Source organism: Megalobrama amblycephala, linkage group LG15, assembly GCF_018812025.1.
Source record: "Megalobrama amblycephala isolate DHTTF-2021 linkage group LG15, ASM1881202v1, whole genome shotgun sequence".
NCBI classification, from domain to species: domain Eukaryota; kingdom Metazoa; phylum Chordata; class Actinopteri; order Cypriniformes; family Xenocyprididae; genus Megalobrama; species Megalobrama amblycephala.
The window spans coordinates 18,121,867-18,138,548 of record NC_063058.1 but is presented as its reverse complement, the minus strand read 5'-3'; the positions used below and the strand labels follow the sequence as shown (position 1 = coordinate 18,138,548).

Here is a 16,682-nt window from a genome sequence, read left to right as displayed (position 1 = left end):
TTGATCCTTTATGTCATAATTATAACTTAGTATGCCGTACTTTTGACTTTTAATTCATAATTATATGACTTTTACATTAGGGCTGTCAAACGATTAATCGCGATTAATCGCATACAAAATAAAAGTTTGAGTTTGCCTAATATATGTGGGTGTACTGTGTGTAATTATTATGTATATATAAATACAAACACATTCATGTATATATTTGAGAAATATTTACAAGTATATGTTTTTATTTATATTTTTATATAATTTATATTATATATAAATAAAAATATTTTGTACATAAATAACATATTTCTCTTAAATATATACATTAATATATATTATAATTAAATAATATTTAAAATATATTAGAACATTTATTTACATTGCTTTTTTAGATTTTATTAATACTTTTAGGAATGATTTGTTGCAAAGTTGAACAAAAAATATGAAGGAGGTTGGCCATAATTATTAATATGTTTTTTTTAAAAGTATTTTCAAAAGATTAATTCTTCATCTTATAATCTTGTCTTAGCACATGCACATCCTCTGAAGAAAAGGCATAAACTGAACAGTACATTAAAAGCTGTTGATTAATTGTTTTATTAATCACCTGATAATCATCAAAAGCTAATTATCCAAATAATCATTAGTTGCCAAACCCTTTCTTTTATGCCAAGCTGTTCATTTATATCATCAAATCTGCTAGATACAATATTTACTTCCACACCAACTACTTCTCCATACATGTACAAACAAAGCATCTCCCAATTCGAAATATAACACCAACGCACTCCCTCTCCGAATATCATTTCCTCCCACAACTCTCCCGGGCACGACATGTCAATCAGGTGAAGGACGTCTTCTCTCAAAAAATGACAAGAAACTTCCAACAACAAGGCACACTGAAGCTCTTCACACATTGACCTTGTAGAGAGAAGCTATTTGCTTTTCAAATGCAAATTAAAGTTGCTAGAACTTGAATAGGAGGCAAAGCGCACTAGAAGAAAAAAACTACAAACATTATTTCAACAAGAGCAGACCATATTCAATCACTTACTTCTCTCTAAGCACTTCAGGTAACTTGATTTGCTTCCAAGTTGCTCTCGATAATGTTTAAAGTGCTGAAACTCTCTCTTGATTACATCAAGCTCTTCCGGAGCTCAGATATTAAACCATGAGCGAGTTCTGCGTCTCTGGTTCTGAGAGCTGACTGTCACCCTGCCATCTGATTATGAGACATGTGTGAGAACACTCAGAGCAGCCGCCACCTTTCAGGAGGATGAAAAACAACCAGGTGCTAAATTCATATTTGGTGTTACATTCCTCCATCCATGTGAGCCATCTGCTCAACGTTGGCAGATAGAAAGCATATCATCTCCATTTGAAGAATCTATAAGCAACTTTGCTGAAATGATTCAAATATACAAGTTCATTTTGCATTAAACAGCTTCATTAAACAGGTTTTTAAATAGGACTGTAGTCAAGAGACCAAAACAAACCAAAAAAATATAATTTGCATTCTGCATTTCATTATGCCTCATAGTGGACTTATTTTAAGTGTTCAAAAAAATAAAGCATGAAAGTATGTTTAATCTAAATATAGTGGAGTCCTAAAGTCTTGCACCAACGAAAGTGCTGCATTAATGCTCAAGATTGTGTGAATTTGTGAAATATCTAAAAAACGATCTCATCATATGGTCTATTAATGGATGGTCATAGAAAAACAACCGCAATACTTCAGCACAAAGCATATGCCAAAATGGGGCTGCTCCACAGACGCAACCATTTCACACCCATTCCTGAAAGAAGCCTATCAGGGGTCTATCCAAGTCCATCTCTGTAGGACGTCCACCCTGCTGTCATAATGACTAGACAACCCCCTGCTTTTCACCCGTCCCATGACAACTCCCCCTCCTCTCTCTAGAACTGGCCCTCAAGGTCATCCTTATTGATGACTTTTCTATAACTACTACAAAAGAGAGGCACATTAATGCCCGTTTCCTCTAAATCATAGTTAATTGCCTTTTCTGATGTAGATGGGTTGAATTATCCCACCATCTCCTATACTTCTGATATGGTCTGTTTTTAATTGGTTAAACTCATAATTAAACATTAATTAATTAAGTCTGATACTGTTTTTATACAATAATTCGGTAAACATTAAGTCTGGTGTTAAGTAACTACATTTTAGCTACAGTTATTTTGTTACTCCATCATTGTTGTAGCACACAGTAGCAGTGTTTTGTTCCTAAATGAATCAATTTTGAATAAAGTTGAGTTGATTGAATGACTCACTCATAAAGAAATCACTTGTTATGTTCCTGAATGAATCAGTGTTTTTGAACAAATAGGTTGAACGAATGATTCAATGACTTACTCAAAAGACACTTGTCGTGGGGGGTATGGGGGGGTTGGCAATGTAACCTGCAGAAAGATTCGCTTAAAAATCCTCAGAAATAACTCGCAGCCTGATAATCTTTCTGGAACATGTAAACAGACAAGCAGAGTGCAGAAACATAAATATGAGTGTCGCATTAAACATCTTTTGTTAACACTTGACGATAAGGTTTCATTAGTAAACATTAGTTAATGCATTAAGTTATATAAACTACACTGTAAACAATGACCGTGATTTTAACAGTAAAAGACTGTAAAAATGCTGCGGTGAAAAACTGTCAATTGGTTTACAGAAAGTTTCCGTACTACATACGGTGAATAACTGTAATAGATCTAACAGTACATTTAATGTAATTTTACGGTAAAATACCGTTAAATTCACAGTTTTTGGAAGTGAAAAATAACAATTCATTGTAAAATTTACAGTGAAAAAACTTAAATTGACATTCCCACAATTCCCTGCGTGACACTTCACTTGTTTGATATATTTTCGTTGAAATAACTCTGTTTCTTCTTAGTTTTTCTCATTTTTTTTCGAATCAGTTATGTACATTAGGGTTTTATGTTACATCTAATGTTGTTAAATTAATGTTTATTGTATTTTTAAAATTTCATGCATGTTACCATGATGGTGTTTAGTGTTTGTGTGAATGACACTGTGTGCACCTTCTATATGTTAGTGTTTTCCTTCTCAGCTTGTGGAAAATCTGCTTGTGATGAACTTTGATTCATCATGTGACTCTTATCACCACTGTGTTTGGTGACTGTCAGTGTATTATAAAGGTACAAAACAGATATTAGTACTTCATTAGGATGGTAAATTAACATTATATCAGTTAATGAAATACGTTATTTTACCGTAAATTTAACAGATTTTTTTTTTACGTTGCTACTGTATTTTTTACGGTAAAGTTCTGGCAACCACAGCTGCCGATTTTTTACCGTAAATTTTACTGGGATTTTTTTTACAGTGTAACAATAAGTAATACGTTTGTTAAAGTATCTGTTAATCTTTGTTAATGTTAGTTAATAAAAATGCAGGTGTTCATTGTTAGTTCATGTTAGCTCAGGTCCATTAAATAATAGGCAGCGGCTATTTGCGCTTAGTGCAAATAGCAATAGATGCTATTTACACCAAGTGTAAATTTGTGCTATTTAATCGAAGTGAAAATAGCATATTTTCTTAGCAAAAGATGTTATTTACACTAAGTGACAATAGCAGCATTTTCTTAGCAATATGCTATTTACACTTGGTGAAAATAGCGATGGATTCTATTTACACCATGTAAAAGTATCAGTTCTTTGTAACAAGTATAAATAGTAATTAGATGTTATCTATACTTTATATTGGCAGATACTATTTGCACCTCAGTATTTTTGTACATTAACAGGATGCAATAAGTTCATAATGTAGTTAACCAATGTTAACAAATGAAACCTTATTGTAAAGTGTTACCAATTTTTCTTTAAAATAATGAATTTTCTTTAAATTATCGAGGGACAAGTCCAATTTCTTTGCTCTGATAATTAATATTAGGCTTCGCCACGGAACATTCTTTTGAAGCAATGCAAACTAAGATCAGCATGAAGGATTGTGTTACTCAAGTTAATTTCAGACCCTTGTTACCAAAGGGAGAATTTGACATAATGAAAAGTGACAATTCAAGGAGATGTGTCACTCACAGGGCATTAAAAGTGTTATCGTTCCAGTGGTATCATGGTTCAGAGACACAGGGGAAGCTGGGAGTTATAAGCGGAGCTACCGTATAGAATTTAGCAGCGTGTTTGACGTGCCTTAAATTATGTGTCAAATGAAAGCCACATGTGTTTGTTTTAAACCTGGCGTGCCTTTACCGTGACATGAATCATGCTAAGCAAAGGCACTGGGTCATTCAGCCAGCATAATGGCCCCACTTTTGCGTCTCTAAACCATTTCATCATGTCTACTGATCAGTGAAATGCAAGTTTCTTGTAAACATTCTCTAACCACCTGATCTGAAATGGTTTGAGCACTGCATACTAGGTTAAAGATCTTTTGACACCACCATTGCTCCTCTTGCACACCACAATCCCAGACCTATTCAATACCACATCCCCCTCTGCCCCCGCAGATAAGCTTTAATGGCTCTGAAGGGCATTATTACCATACAAAACAGGCTTTGTGAACATTGAGCCAATGTTAGTAACTTGATATTCTTAGGAATCAAGCCCTTTCAGTTAAGCTTTTATCAAGTCTTAAGAGTCTTAGAAACACGCTTAACAACAGCCCGAGTGTCTGAACTTAAAGCCGGGAAGAACATTTCTCCAGAGTGACATCAGAACCACAAGCAACAGCAGACATCCAACCAAAAACCTCAGATGATGTTCAACAGTGGTTTGGCTGAAAGTGAGATGAGACCGAGGCGTCACTGGAGCTCTAATCCCACAATTAACATTCCACGTAGACAAGCTATTTAGCAGTCGACTTTTTCTTAGACTCCACCTTATTGAATTCTGGTCTTGACTGTAGGGATGGTCTTGGCATAATTCTTCTCTTAACTGAGATCACAAGACAATGGCATGACCTGGAGGCATTAATCTTTTCCTAGCATCCGTTAACGTGACCCCTGACCTCGGCACTCAGCCCGATAATGTGATAAGCCTTCCCTCAAAGACGTGGAGCAGTTTGACAGTTTGTTCTCAAGTTGTTTCATGAAAACATCTGAATTAAACATCAAATATTACAGCAATGTAGTTATTTGTTAAAGGTCCCGTTCTTCGTGATCCCATGTTTCAAACTTTAGTTAGTGTGTAATGTTGTTGTTAGAGTATAAATAAAATCTGTAAAATTTTAAAGCTCAAAGTTCAATGCCAAGCGAGATATTTTATTTAACAGAAGTCGCCTACATCGAACGGCCAGTTTGGACTACATCCCTCTACTTTCTTCTTTAATGACGTCACTAAAACAGTTTTTTGACTAACCTCCGCCCACAGGAATACACAAGAGTTGCGTTTGTAGAGTGTGTTTGTCGCCATGTCGTCGAAACGCTGTTATTTTCATCCCGCAGTCCAATCACCGGGTCTGATTCCGGCTCAAATTGATAGGGTAAAATTAAAGACATGTTTACTATAACACTGAGCGCGTGCATCTCCACGTTATGGTAAGAGGCGTGACCTTTCCGGGCAAGGAGCGCTCAGAGCTGTCGAATCACAACACAGGAACCGCTGGCACAATCAGAACTCGTTACGTATTTCTGAAGGAGGGACTTCATAGAACAAGGAAGTCATCAGCCCGTTTTTATGACAGTGGAAACAGCGGTATACAGATAAGTAAATTATGTGAAAAATACTGTGTTTTTTTACACGCGAAACATGAATACATGTTATATTGCACACTATAAACACAATCAAAGCTTCAAAAAACCACGAAAAACGGGACCTTTAAAGGTGCAGTAGGAGATCTGGGAAATGCTAACATTAGCCTGCTAGCATTGAAAGCATTTGATCCCACCCTCCCTGTAAATCGGCGTCCAAAGCTACACCTCCAAAACACATGAATGCGCACACACAAAGCTGCTCTCGGCAAAGCGTCACAAGAGACGGCGTTAAAAACTACCTCATGTCTCAAAGCACATAACATTACAATAATAATGAATGCAAACTACTTAGAGAGCTTGTACTTGACTGCTGCACATTAATTTCGGTGTTGATATTGTTGACATGGAAACGCATAATTACGAGTCTAAGGACGGTAACAGCTCTGGTTAGAACGTCACGGGTTGCCATCTCTTAATTACGGTACTGTAAAAAAGAATTGTTGGTTTAACTTAAAAAAGTAAGTTACCTGGCTGCCTTAAAATCGAGTTCACTGAAATTAAAAGTTTGAGTTAATACAATGAAGGTGATTGGTTTAATAAACAAACTCAAAATATTATGTTATCTGAATCACATTAATAATTTAAGTTGATTTGACAAAAGAAAAAATGTTGTGATAAATCATGAAAATAATTTTTTACAGTGTTAGTTATGGTGTGAACGAATCACAAGCTCGTTGTTTTGATTCGGTAGGAACTGTAAAAGGTGGCTGCTGTTTGTTTTACGGTGCTCGTGACTGAGAATCTGTCTACATAGCATGCTATCAGGATATGAGGAGACTTTCAACCAGTATAACAAAAATGTTTCTGTAAAGAATCACCTACTGCACCTTTAAATCGAGAAGAAATAGAAAATAGTAAATTAATTACTTAGATAGAAAAATAGGTATCAATGTGAACATCTAAAAAAATATATACATAAATCGGGAGATATACTCATATCATCAAAGGGTTGATAATACTGAGATATAATTTTATTGCTACTTCACCCTGACAATGCATTGCAAAAGAGAGAAGTTGTCTTCTCTGAACTGTAAGATCCCACACTTTCTCACCCAATGGTATCAAATTCAGGTGCAGACACACAATCTGCAGAGGCTGTTCACACTCAGGCTTTATGCAGCTCCCGGGAGAGGAGCGCTGAGTTATCTGATAGACACTGGATACAGAAAGACACTTATCAGGTCAAAAGAGAGAGGAATGTGGGCTGCAGATGACCTGAGAGACACAATAAAGCAAGCGCTGATCCTCTCTAATGGAGTGCTATGAAATTACCGGAAAGTTCTGGAAAGGCAGGACTTCAAATCAGCTAGCTGAAGACTAGTCAGACTAACTAAATCATGTTTGTTGATAATTAAATGTAACTTCTTTGGTCAAAACTACAGGAATGGAATGTCATTACAATATGTCACAACTATGTTATTTCTTCACTGTATATATATATATGTGTGTAAGGTAGCTAGCTAAAGCATGACTAGATCACCACTGAACTTTCAAAGCAGCCAAAATTACACACATACATTTTTCTCACATCATGCACAATTGTTCTGAGGAAATACGAGGATGGGAAAACGAAAGTTATATACAAAAATTCAGAAATCTTACCAAATAGTACACAACTCTTTCTTCTACCTTTAAACTCATTCTCACCCTTATTCTCCAATTATAAATCTCTTTCTTCTTTGCTCCGACCTGTGTGATAGAAAACCCCCTGCATGGGACAGAAATCCTCGTCTTAGACAGCAAAATCCTGTCATCTCAGGCCCCAAACAACACTAAACGTGGCCCCCAGCACAGCATCTCAACACTGATATATGAAACAAAGAACAGATTCATATCAGTTCCACCTCAGGACTTTATTCTCTCCATCCCCTCCTCTTGTCCAGCCCACCCACCTACCTACCCCCTTATCCATCTCATTTCCCAGTCAAAAAAACCTGCAATAATGGCCCAGATCAGGTTAAACTGCACATAAGGACAGGCCTTTCTCACACCTCTACCTCCCAACCCCGAGGCCAACATCTCAACATCTACAACCCTCCCCAACATTACCTCAACACCAAAACATACCCTTTATGCTAATCCGTACCCTAACGCACTTAGAATGTTAACCGTTATGTCTGTACAGTGAAAGTCAATTGGGTTCAAAACAAAATTGGACCCCATTCGCCTTCATTGTACAGACACAAACACACCAAGTCATTTTTCACAGAAGAAGAAAGTCACACAGGTTTGGAACAACATTAGGCTGTCTTTAAGATAAGATGCATGGCTCAATGTTGCTACAATGAACAAACAGGTACAGTAATTGTAGTATTTAGTATACGACAACTGTAAAATGTCATCAGTATTGTTGATCAAGCGTAACTGATTAATTACTTTAAACATTAACCTTTAAACAAACCCGTGACGGGATTGTGTGTTGTACATCTTTGGCTGAGTACTAACACTCCTCCCTATGGATCAGTCTTTATTGCAATGACTATGTTTATTGGCATCTATCTTTGGTTCATTAAATAGTGATTATGTTAGCACAAGGAATGATGACATTTTCTAAGAAGACAACACACACTCCCAGTTCCTAAGAACTGAGAGCCCTCAGGGCTGTTTATGACTATGAATCATTCGAGATGTTGGGTATTAAGTATGAGTAAAAGAAGTAAGGGATAAATACAGTGACTGTTGGTCAGTCATTCTCAAAAGAAAGTATCACCCTGAAGGGGTTTATCTTGCATTATCCTCCTGGTTATTATATGGCTGCTTACTATCTAAATAAACATATTAGAGTTAAAGGTGCCGTAGAACATGTTTTCAAAAGATATAATATAAGTCTAAGGTGTCCCCTGAATGTGTCTGCGAAGTTTCAGCTCAAAATACCCCATAGATTTTTGTTATTCGTTTTTTTAGCTGCCTATTTTGGGGCATCATTAAATATGTGCCGATTCAGGCTGCGGCCCCTTTAAATTCTCGTGCTCCCCACCCCCGAGCTCGCGACTATAAAACAAAGTTCACACAGCTAATATAACCCTCAAATTGTATCTTTACAAAGTGTTCTTCATGCAGCATGTCTAATCACATAAGTACAGTGTTTATTTGGATGTTTACATTTGATTCTGAACGAGTTTGATAGTACTCCGTGGCTAAAGCTAACATTACACACTATTGGAGAGATTTATAAAGAATGAAGTTGTGTTTATGAATTATACAGACTCAAGTGTTTAATAATGAAAACAACGACGGCTCTACAGTAAGAAACAATGGTAACTTTAACCACATTTAACAGTACATTGTACTGAACATTAGTTGGATTCGTCCATATTTGACCCAAACATGGGTTGAAACAACCCAGGATTTTTTTAGAGTGTAGTAAAGAAATGAACAAGTCTGGTTCTGGTTCTTTAACAATTCTTGTAGTACATTTAAGGAATAAATATTAGTAACTACACTAATTCAATTATCTAAGTTGTAAACTGAATGTGTTTGATTGACAAAAACTATAGTCATAAATTCTAGAGAATTACACTGTCATACGTTTGTCAGTCTGACTACAGAATTACTGACAAATCAAAATGAAATATTCCAGCGAGCCACGTAACCATGTTCAGTAGTCAGTTCCTCTGTAATTTGAAGTTCCATGTTAGTCATGGAAGGATAGACATTCACCAAATGAGTCAGTAAAACATGTACCATTTAGTAAAAAAAAAAAAATAAATGCTTCCATAGCAGAAACTCCTTCAAGATACTGTAGACAGTAGCCTAAGCAAAGTTTGTTGCTCCTCCTGTTTCAAAAAGAATTAGTATAATCAGAAAATCCCAAAATTAGATGAAGTTTCAGCAGGGAATGGAACAAATGGTGCCACAGTAGCAGGCGCAGCCTTGCAGCTATTCCCGGGTGGAAAATTCCGTCACGCAGGAGACGCAATTTGGAAACACAGGGAAATTACAATCATTCGGGAGCTCTTTCTATGTTTACAAGCACAACCATAACCAGGGATTGACTTTTTAATGCCTACACCTTTTAAAACTCACCTGGTCTATTCTTGTAGGCGATAATGTCAGCTGAACTTGCAGTGCAAAGTTCTTTTCAAGTAGAAATTCCAGATGAAAAGGCACTGGAACATAACTTTGGGTGTGGATGTGTAAACTCAAAAAGACACACATAAGGCTCTCAAACATTCACTGAATCAACAAAACGCAGAGACGGTCCACCAAAAAACATTTATGATACAACAATAGCCAAGCTGAAATGATCATCAAAGCGCATGGCCATATTGATTTAAATCACAGTTTATCCTTTCAAAGAGTTCAGTGCATCTCAAATATCAAAGGTCCTCTTCTATCCTTTTCACTACATGAAAGAGACCTTCTCCCCCAACCCATATTTCTCACTGTCGCCCAAACATTGACTTACTTGAAGGGACAGTAAATCACAAACTTTCATGTCATCCCCTTCCTTTTTTCATAACTTGGGGTTTCCTGGCAAATACAGAATCTGTTTATTCAACCGAAGCATCAGTGTTTATATACGAGGCTGTTCTCCCACACTTCAGTCAATGTGGCTTTTCTCTACCAACATCTGGCCTTATCACTCTGGGAAAATGACTCGAGACGAGTCTCATTTATCCTGTCCTCAGGGCCCCAAGTACACCATTGTGATTTTGACCTGATACTCTGCATAAAAGTATTTCTTAGCTTTGGGGCCTCCACTGCAGACATTACTTTTTTTTTGCTACCCGTAATGAGGCCTCCATGAAAACATTCTGAGAAGGTTCTAAATTGAATTATGCACAAAATGGACATTTAAGATGCAAAATGTCTAGCAGTCACTCTGCTGATGAGCAGCAGAGGCACATTAAACAGTTCTAACTTACAAACAAATCCTTAACTGCAGCTTTTAAAAGCCCTAGGAAAGCATTCATGATGATAGGTTTGCAAACCTCGACTCATTTTTCTTCATAACCAAAGACATAAACAGTTGAGACAATGGAAAGACCAAGATTGCATTGCCTTAAGAATATCAGTCTTGTGCAGGGTTCAGAAATGAGGATTTTTGGTCAAGTCAAGCTAGGAAAAGAAGAGGAAAAAAACCCTATATATTTATATTTACCAAGTACAATATGTTCCTGGATCAACATCTTTGTTGATCCTGGAACAACGTTCTAATCAACCAATCAGATTTTACAATAAAGACATTTATAATGTTAACAAAGGATTTCTATTTCAAATAAATGCTTTTTTCTTCTTTTTTTACAAGCTGATTTGTTCAAGGACATACAAAAAGTAGTCATACTCTCTTGTCAGTTGTTGTAACTACACCAAACAGCATCTTTTCAAAGGATGCCAAAAATATCCCATATACAAGGCTGCAACTCCCCAGTTCTTTGTAATGAAAGTTCTTTGAGACCACGTATGCAGAGGCAGAAAATAAACAGCTGGTATAGCGGCAGTGAAACACGGTGTTTCCACATACTCTTTCAGTACTCAGTGGCTTTCATCACTTTTGTCATTCTGTTCTACAAGTGAGAGGGTGACATGACTAATAAAAACCTAAATATGAATGAATCTGAATGAAGTCCTTTAAATGATTATTGATTCTTTACACAAGATGCGTCATATGGGTTTGTCTGCAATCTTAGGATGATGGGCAAATAAAACAATTTGAACCGCACTGCCTCAGGCATGCAATACAAAGTGTTTTCATCACAAATTCTGCATTCACCACCATTGTCTTGTAGTCCTAAGAATACACCACATGAATCGGAGAATATTTTTCATTTTCCAACTCAAGCAGACATCACTTGCTCAGTCTGGCCTTAGTTGGCAGCTCCAATTATTTACTGAAATCCAGTCCAGCAAACATTAAAGGAATGAACAACTTGAAAGGAATAAACCAAGCCAAGAGGATGGAAGGTGACTTTCCAAAGCTGGTTGGCAGCCATCCGAATCTTACGAACTTGGCCCTTTGGTGTAGACATGGAGACATCATTCACCTTAAGCCAGCTGGCAATCGCTCAGTATTACAGGTTAGTGGTGTAAACACTGACCTTGAGGCAAGGGGAGGCTTTCTGGAATGCATTTGTGTCTTTTAACAACAAAAGAGTTTTTAAAACTAGTTGAGTTACTAGGTGAGTTACAGCAACTTAAATTCCAGATGTCAACCATTTCTTGTCTATTGAGACAATGGGTAACTAGAACAGGGTAACTAGAATACTGGCTGGGTATACAGGACAGATAAATGTGCAAAAGACCCAGCAAATAATCTTGTTTCTGATTCTATTTGGCTGTAATATTCAGAAATAAAAAACATTAAAATATTTTTAAAAAGTAAAATAATAGTATATCAGTGCATATATGTTGCATAAATAATAATATAAATTATTATTTCTGTCATTATTATTATTATAGATTATTTGTCCATGAGCTTCAGACAAAAAATGTTTTTCATTAAAATATTTTTTCTCTTCCAGTCATTTAGATCAAAAAACAACTTATACAAATAAAATATTAATATTATTAAAATAATATTAAAATGAAATCTATCAAAAATAGTATTATAAATTATTATAAATAGAATATATCTGCATATATAATACAAATAACTGCATAATAATAATAAAAAAAAACAATTATTAATATTACTGTTGTTGTTATTATTATTATGCAAAGTTATCAAATGTAAAAATGTAAAAAATATATGTAAAAAAAGATAACATTATCAAATGTTATCAAATGCTTCTGTATAGTCTACACAGTCTGGAGGGAATTAAGAAATGAATTAAGAAAACAAAACACCTTGACTGGCTTAAGAGGCTTGCGTGATCTTGTGTAGTATTAGGCGAGCTGAGTACAGCTGGTCTAGCAAGGGAATTTCGGGTGAGGAACATTTCTCAAGGAAGTAGCAGATGAGCCCTGTTAGTGCTGGATCTAAAGCCCTAAAGCATCTTTATGCTTAGCTAAGCTTAATGGAAAAAAAAAAATCATACTTATTAAATTTATTATGTTTGTCTGTCTGGTATAAAAGAAACATAGTAGAGGCACACTCCAAACCTCCCACCGAGCAATGTGCTTTTAAATGTGCCATTTTCTGTTTATTAAATTTCAGGCGAACAATGTCAAGAGAGACTGCTATAAATAAATACTTGTCTAGACTCCCCATAAATATTGTCTAGCTGTCAGCAGTGACTCATAATAACTGAGCTGGTGGATGGAAATGTGACCAAATTTGCAGCCTCAGACAGTTCATTCAGTTCAAAATATGAACAACTGAACCTGAAATTATAACATAATCGACTTTTAAATTACATCTTGCATTTGGTACCAGCAGACATTGAAACAGCGTGTCTCTTAAAATCTTGTAAAACCGAATGGACTACCAACATTTTTGGGATATAGGTGCCGATTAATCAAACCGTTTCAACAGATTCAATAAACAATTCAGCAATTCTATATGGTATATTGTATATTAGATGCTTTAAAAGGTTCCAGTAAAGTCTATTTCAATAACAATAAAGGGTTGCTCATTTTGAGTATAAATATATTCGAAAAAGACTCGGTTCGATGAGTCGGCGAGTTGTTAACGGGAATCGCTGCGAGTCGAACGTGGTTGAAAAAGACAGTTTATGGTTCAAAGAGTAAGTATAATTCAGAAAAATTGAGACTCCACAGGAGATTCGTTCACGAACGCGCTATGTTTTGAGACAGAGCCAAAACATGAGGCAGACTAAACAAAGTCTCAAAATACTTAAGTATTTACCTCCCCCACATCCATGTGTCAAAACAGCGGGGGTCTCACCAAATGCTTCATTTGGAGATAAAAAAGAAAAAAAGAATAGACTCTAATCGTTTAACACCCTGACACTTGGAACCCCATACAAATATAGCGAAAGGCAGAGTACAAGAAGTTTTAGAGTTTAAATGAGAGCCAAGCTTTATACGTTAAAGTTCTAGTGAAGAAACCGACTGTTTATATCGTGGACATCACTTAACAAATGAAGCAAAATTCAACCTCAAGCGAACAGTCTAGTCTAACGTGTTTGTATAACGGTACAAACATGTTTGCTGTTCTCCGCCAGTGATTTTATCATGCAGGAAGCGGAAGTCATTTTGATTCAATGAACAAGTTTCTTACGTTTATCACTCATTCGGAAACCTCTCTCAGTTCGACCACATCAATGACAGCAAGTAAAGCTTCAATAAACCATATAATCACTTATATACAGAACAGAACACGGTGATCTTACCTTCCAGACGCGGCTCTCGTGTGTCCGTTCTCTTTCACGGACGCTCCGCTGTTTCCCAACTTTGTGGGAAGGACTCAGTGACGTGCTGAAATTATCCGGGAAAAGGCATGAATCAATGCACGGACCCGGGAGGTGTAGAGGATGGGTTAAATCCTCCTATTGAGCTCAGGTCAACCACCAAAGAAGAGAAAAAAGTGCATGGAATTTCTGTTTCTTCTTCGTTTTTAGAGCAAGATCCGTATTATAGGGACCTTTTTTACTAAAGGAAAAGTCCTTGATTTTGGCTTATGGATCTGAAAAACACGAGTTTCTATTTTTTTGAAACAAAACAACGTCTCTATTATACATTAATTTAGTAAAATGTCTATTATATATAATAGTACTATAGTAGGCTACACTTGATATCTATCTATCTATCTATCTATCTATCTATCTATCTATCTATCTATCTATCTATCTATCTGTCTGTCGTTCTATCTATCTATATATCATTCTTTCTGTCTATTGTTCTATCTATCTATCTATCTATCTATCTATCTATCTATCATCGTTCTCTATAAACGTCTCTATTATACGTTAATTTAGTAAAATGTCTATTATAGTACAATTGATATCTATCTATCCATCTATCTATCATCGTTCTATCTATCTATCATCGTTCTATCCATCTATCTATCATCGTTCTATCATCGTTCTATCATCGTTCTATCTATCTATCCATTCTATCTATCTATCTATCATCGTTCTATCTACCTATCCATCAATCTATCTATCATCGTTCTATCTATCTATCTATCTATCATCGTTCTATCTACCTATCCATCTATCTATCTATCATCGTTCTATCTATCTATCTATCTATCTATCTATCTATCTATCTATCTATCTATCTATCTATCATCGTTCTATCTATCTATCATCGTTCTATCTACCTATCCATCTATCTATCTATCATCGTTCTATCTATCTATCTATCTATCTATCTATCTATCTATCTATCTATCTATCATCGTTCTATCTACCTATCCATCTATCTATCTATCATCGTTCTATCTATCTATCTATCTATCTATCTATCTATCTATCTATCTATCTATCTATCTATCTATCTATCTATCATCGTTCTATCCATCTATCTATCTATCATCGTTCTATCCATCTATCATCGTTCTATCATCGTTCTATCTATCTATCTATCTATCTATCTATCTATCTATCATCGTTCTATCTATCATCGTTCTATCTACCTATCCATCTATCTATCTATCATCGTTCTATCTATCATCGTTCTATCTATCATCGTTCTATCTACCTATCCATCTATCTATCTATCATCGTTCTATCTATCTATCTATCTATCTATCTATCTATCTATCTATCTATCATCGTTCTATCTATCATCGTTCTATCTACCTATCCATCTATCTATCTATCATCGTTCCATCTACCTATCCATCTATCTATCTATCATCGTTCTATCTATCATCGTTCTATCTATCTATCTATCATCGTTCTATCTATCATCGTTCTATCTACCTATCCATCTATCTATCTATCTATCATCGTTCCATCTACCTATCCATCTATCTATCTATCTATCTATCATCGTTCCATCTACCTATCCATCTATCTATCTATCTATCATCGTTCCATCTACCTATCTATCTATCTATCTATCATTGTTCTATCTATCATCGTTCTATCTATCTATCCATCTATCTATCTATCATCGTTCTATCTATCTATCATCGTTCTATCTATCTATCTATCATCGTTCTATCTATCATCGTTCTATCTACCTATCCATCTATCTATCTATCTATCATCGTTCCATCTACCTATCCATCTATCTATCTATCATCGTTCTATCTATCTATCATCGTTCCATCTACCTATCCATCTATCCATCTATCTATCTATCTATCTATCATCGTTCCATCTATCTATCCATCTATCTATCATCGTTCTATCTATCTATCTATCTATCTATCTATCTATCTATCTATCTATCTATCTATCTATCTATCTATCTGTCTATCTATCTATCTATCTATCCTTGTTCTCTATAAACAACGTCTCTATTATACATTAATTTAGTAAAATGTCTATTATAGTACAATTGATATCTATCTATCTATCATTGTTCTATCTATCATCTATCTATCCGCCTATCTATCTATCCATCCATCCATCCATCTTTCCATCTATCCATCCATCCAAACGGACAATTCTTATTTTTTATGGAATATATTGCAGTATTCATGATTTATCTGTGCACATTATTTAAAAAAAATATGTGCTCTCATAATCCTTAATCAAAATAATAAAAATCAAAAGTTTATTGTCGCAAGGACGGAACAAACCACAACCATCCAATCAATTCCCGATGAACAAAATCAAGTCCCGCCCTACATTTTTTCTTGTTCGAGAAGATGTTTCACTTGGATATATTATGTCACACAATAGGGAAGAAAAGACTATCGCAACTTCTATTTCATGCCGACTTTAACAGAACAGTCCGTGCCACTATCAGGTCCCATGAGGAATGTCTGGGCCTGGCTTATATTGGTGTTCAAATGATACATCACAGAAAACGGTTACTAAATTGAGTGTCAGCTTGTTTTGACATCTTAATCAAAAGGAGAATCAACTTTCCAATTATTGTTTCTTCCCTTTTATGTACCGACGGCACATGTAGACAGTG

The 16,682-nt window shown here is 35.6% G+C and overlaps 1 protein-coding gene across 3 annotated transcripts in view; it reads right to left on the bottom strand.

The window, feature by feature from the left end:
• The window catches only part of LOC125246951 (solute carrier family 45 member 3), a 29,712-nt gene extending 15,585 nt beyond the window's left edge, over window positions 1-14,127 (bottom strand). The window contains exon 1 of one of the 3 annotated variants that reach the window (XM_048158105.1): window positions 13,979-14,127. The gene's annotated coding sequence lies outside the window, so the exon portion shown is untranslated. Of the gene's footprint in view, window positions 1-1,045; window positions 2,330-2,365; window positions 2,641-13,978 lie in introns of those variants that run through there. The other 2 variants (XM_048158106.1, XM_048158108.1) reach the window with 2 other exon arrangements.
• Between the last annotated feature and the right edge of the window lie 2,555 nt (window positions 14,128-16,682).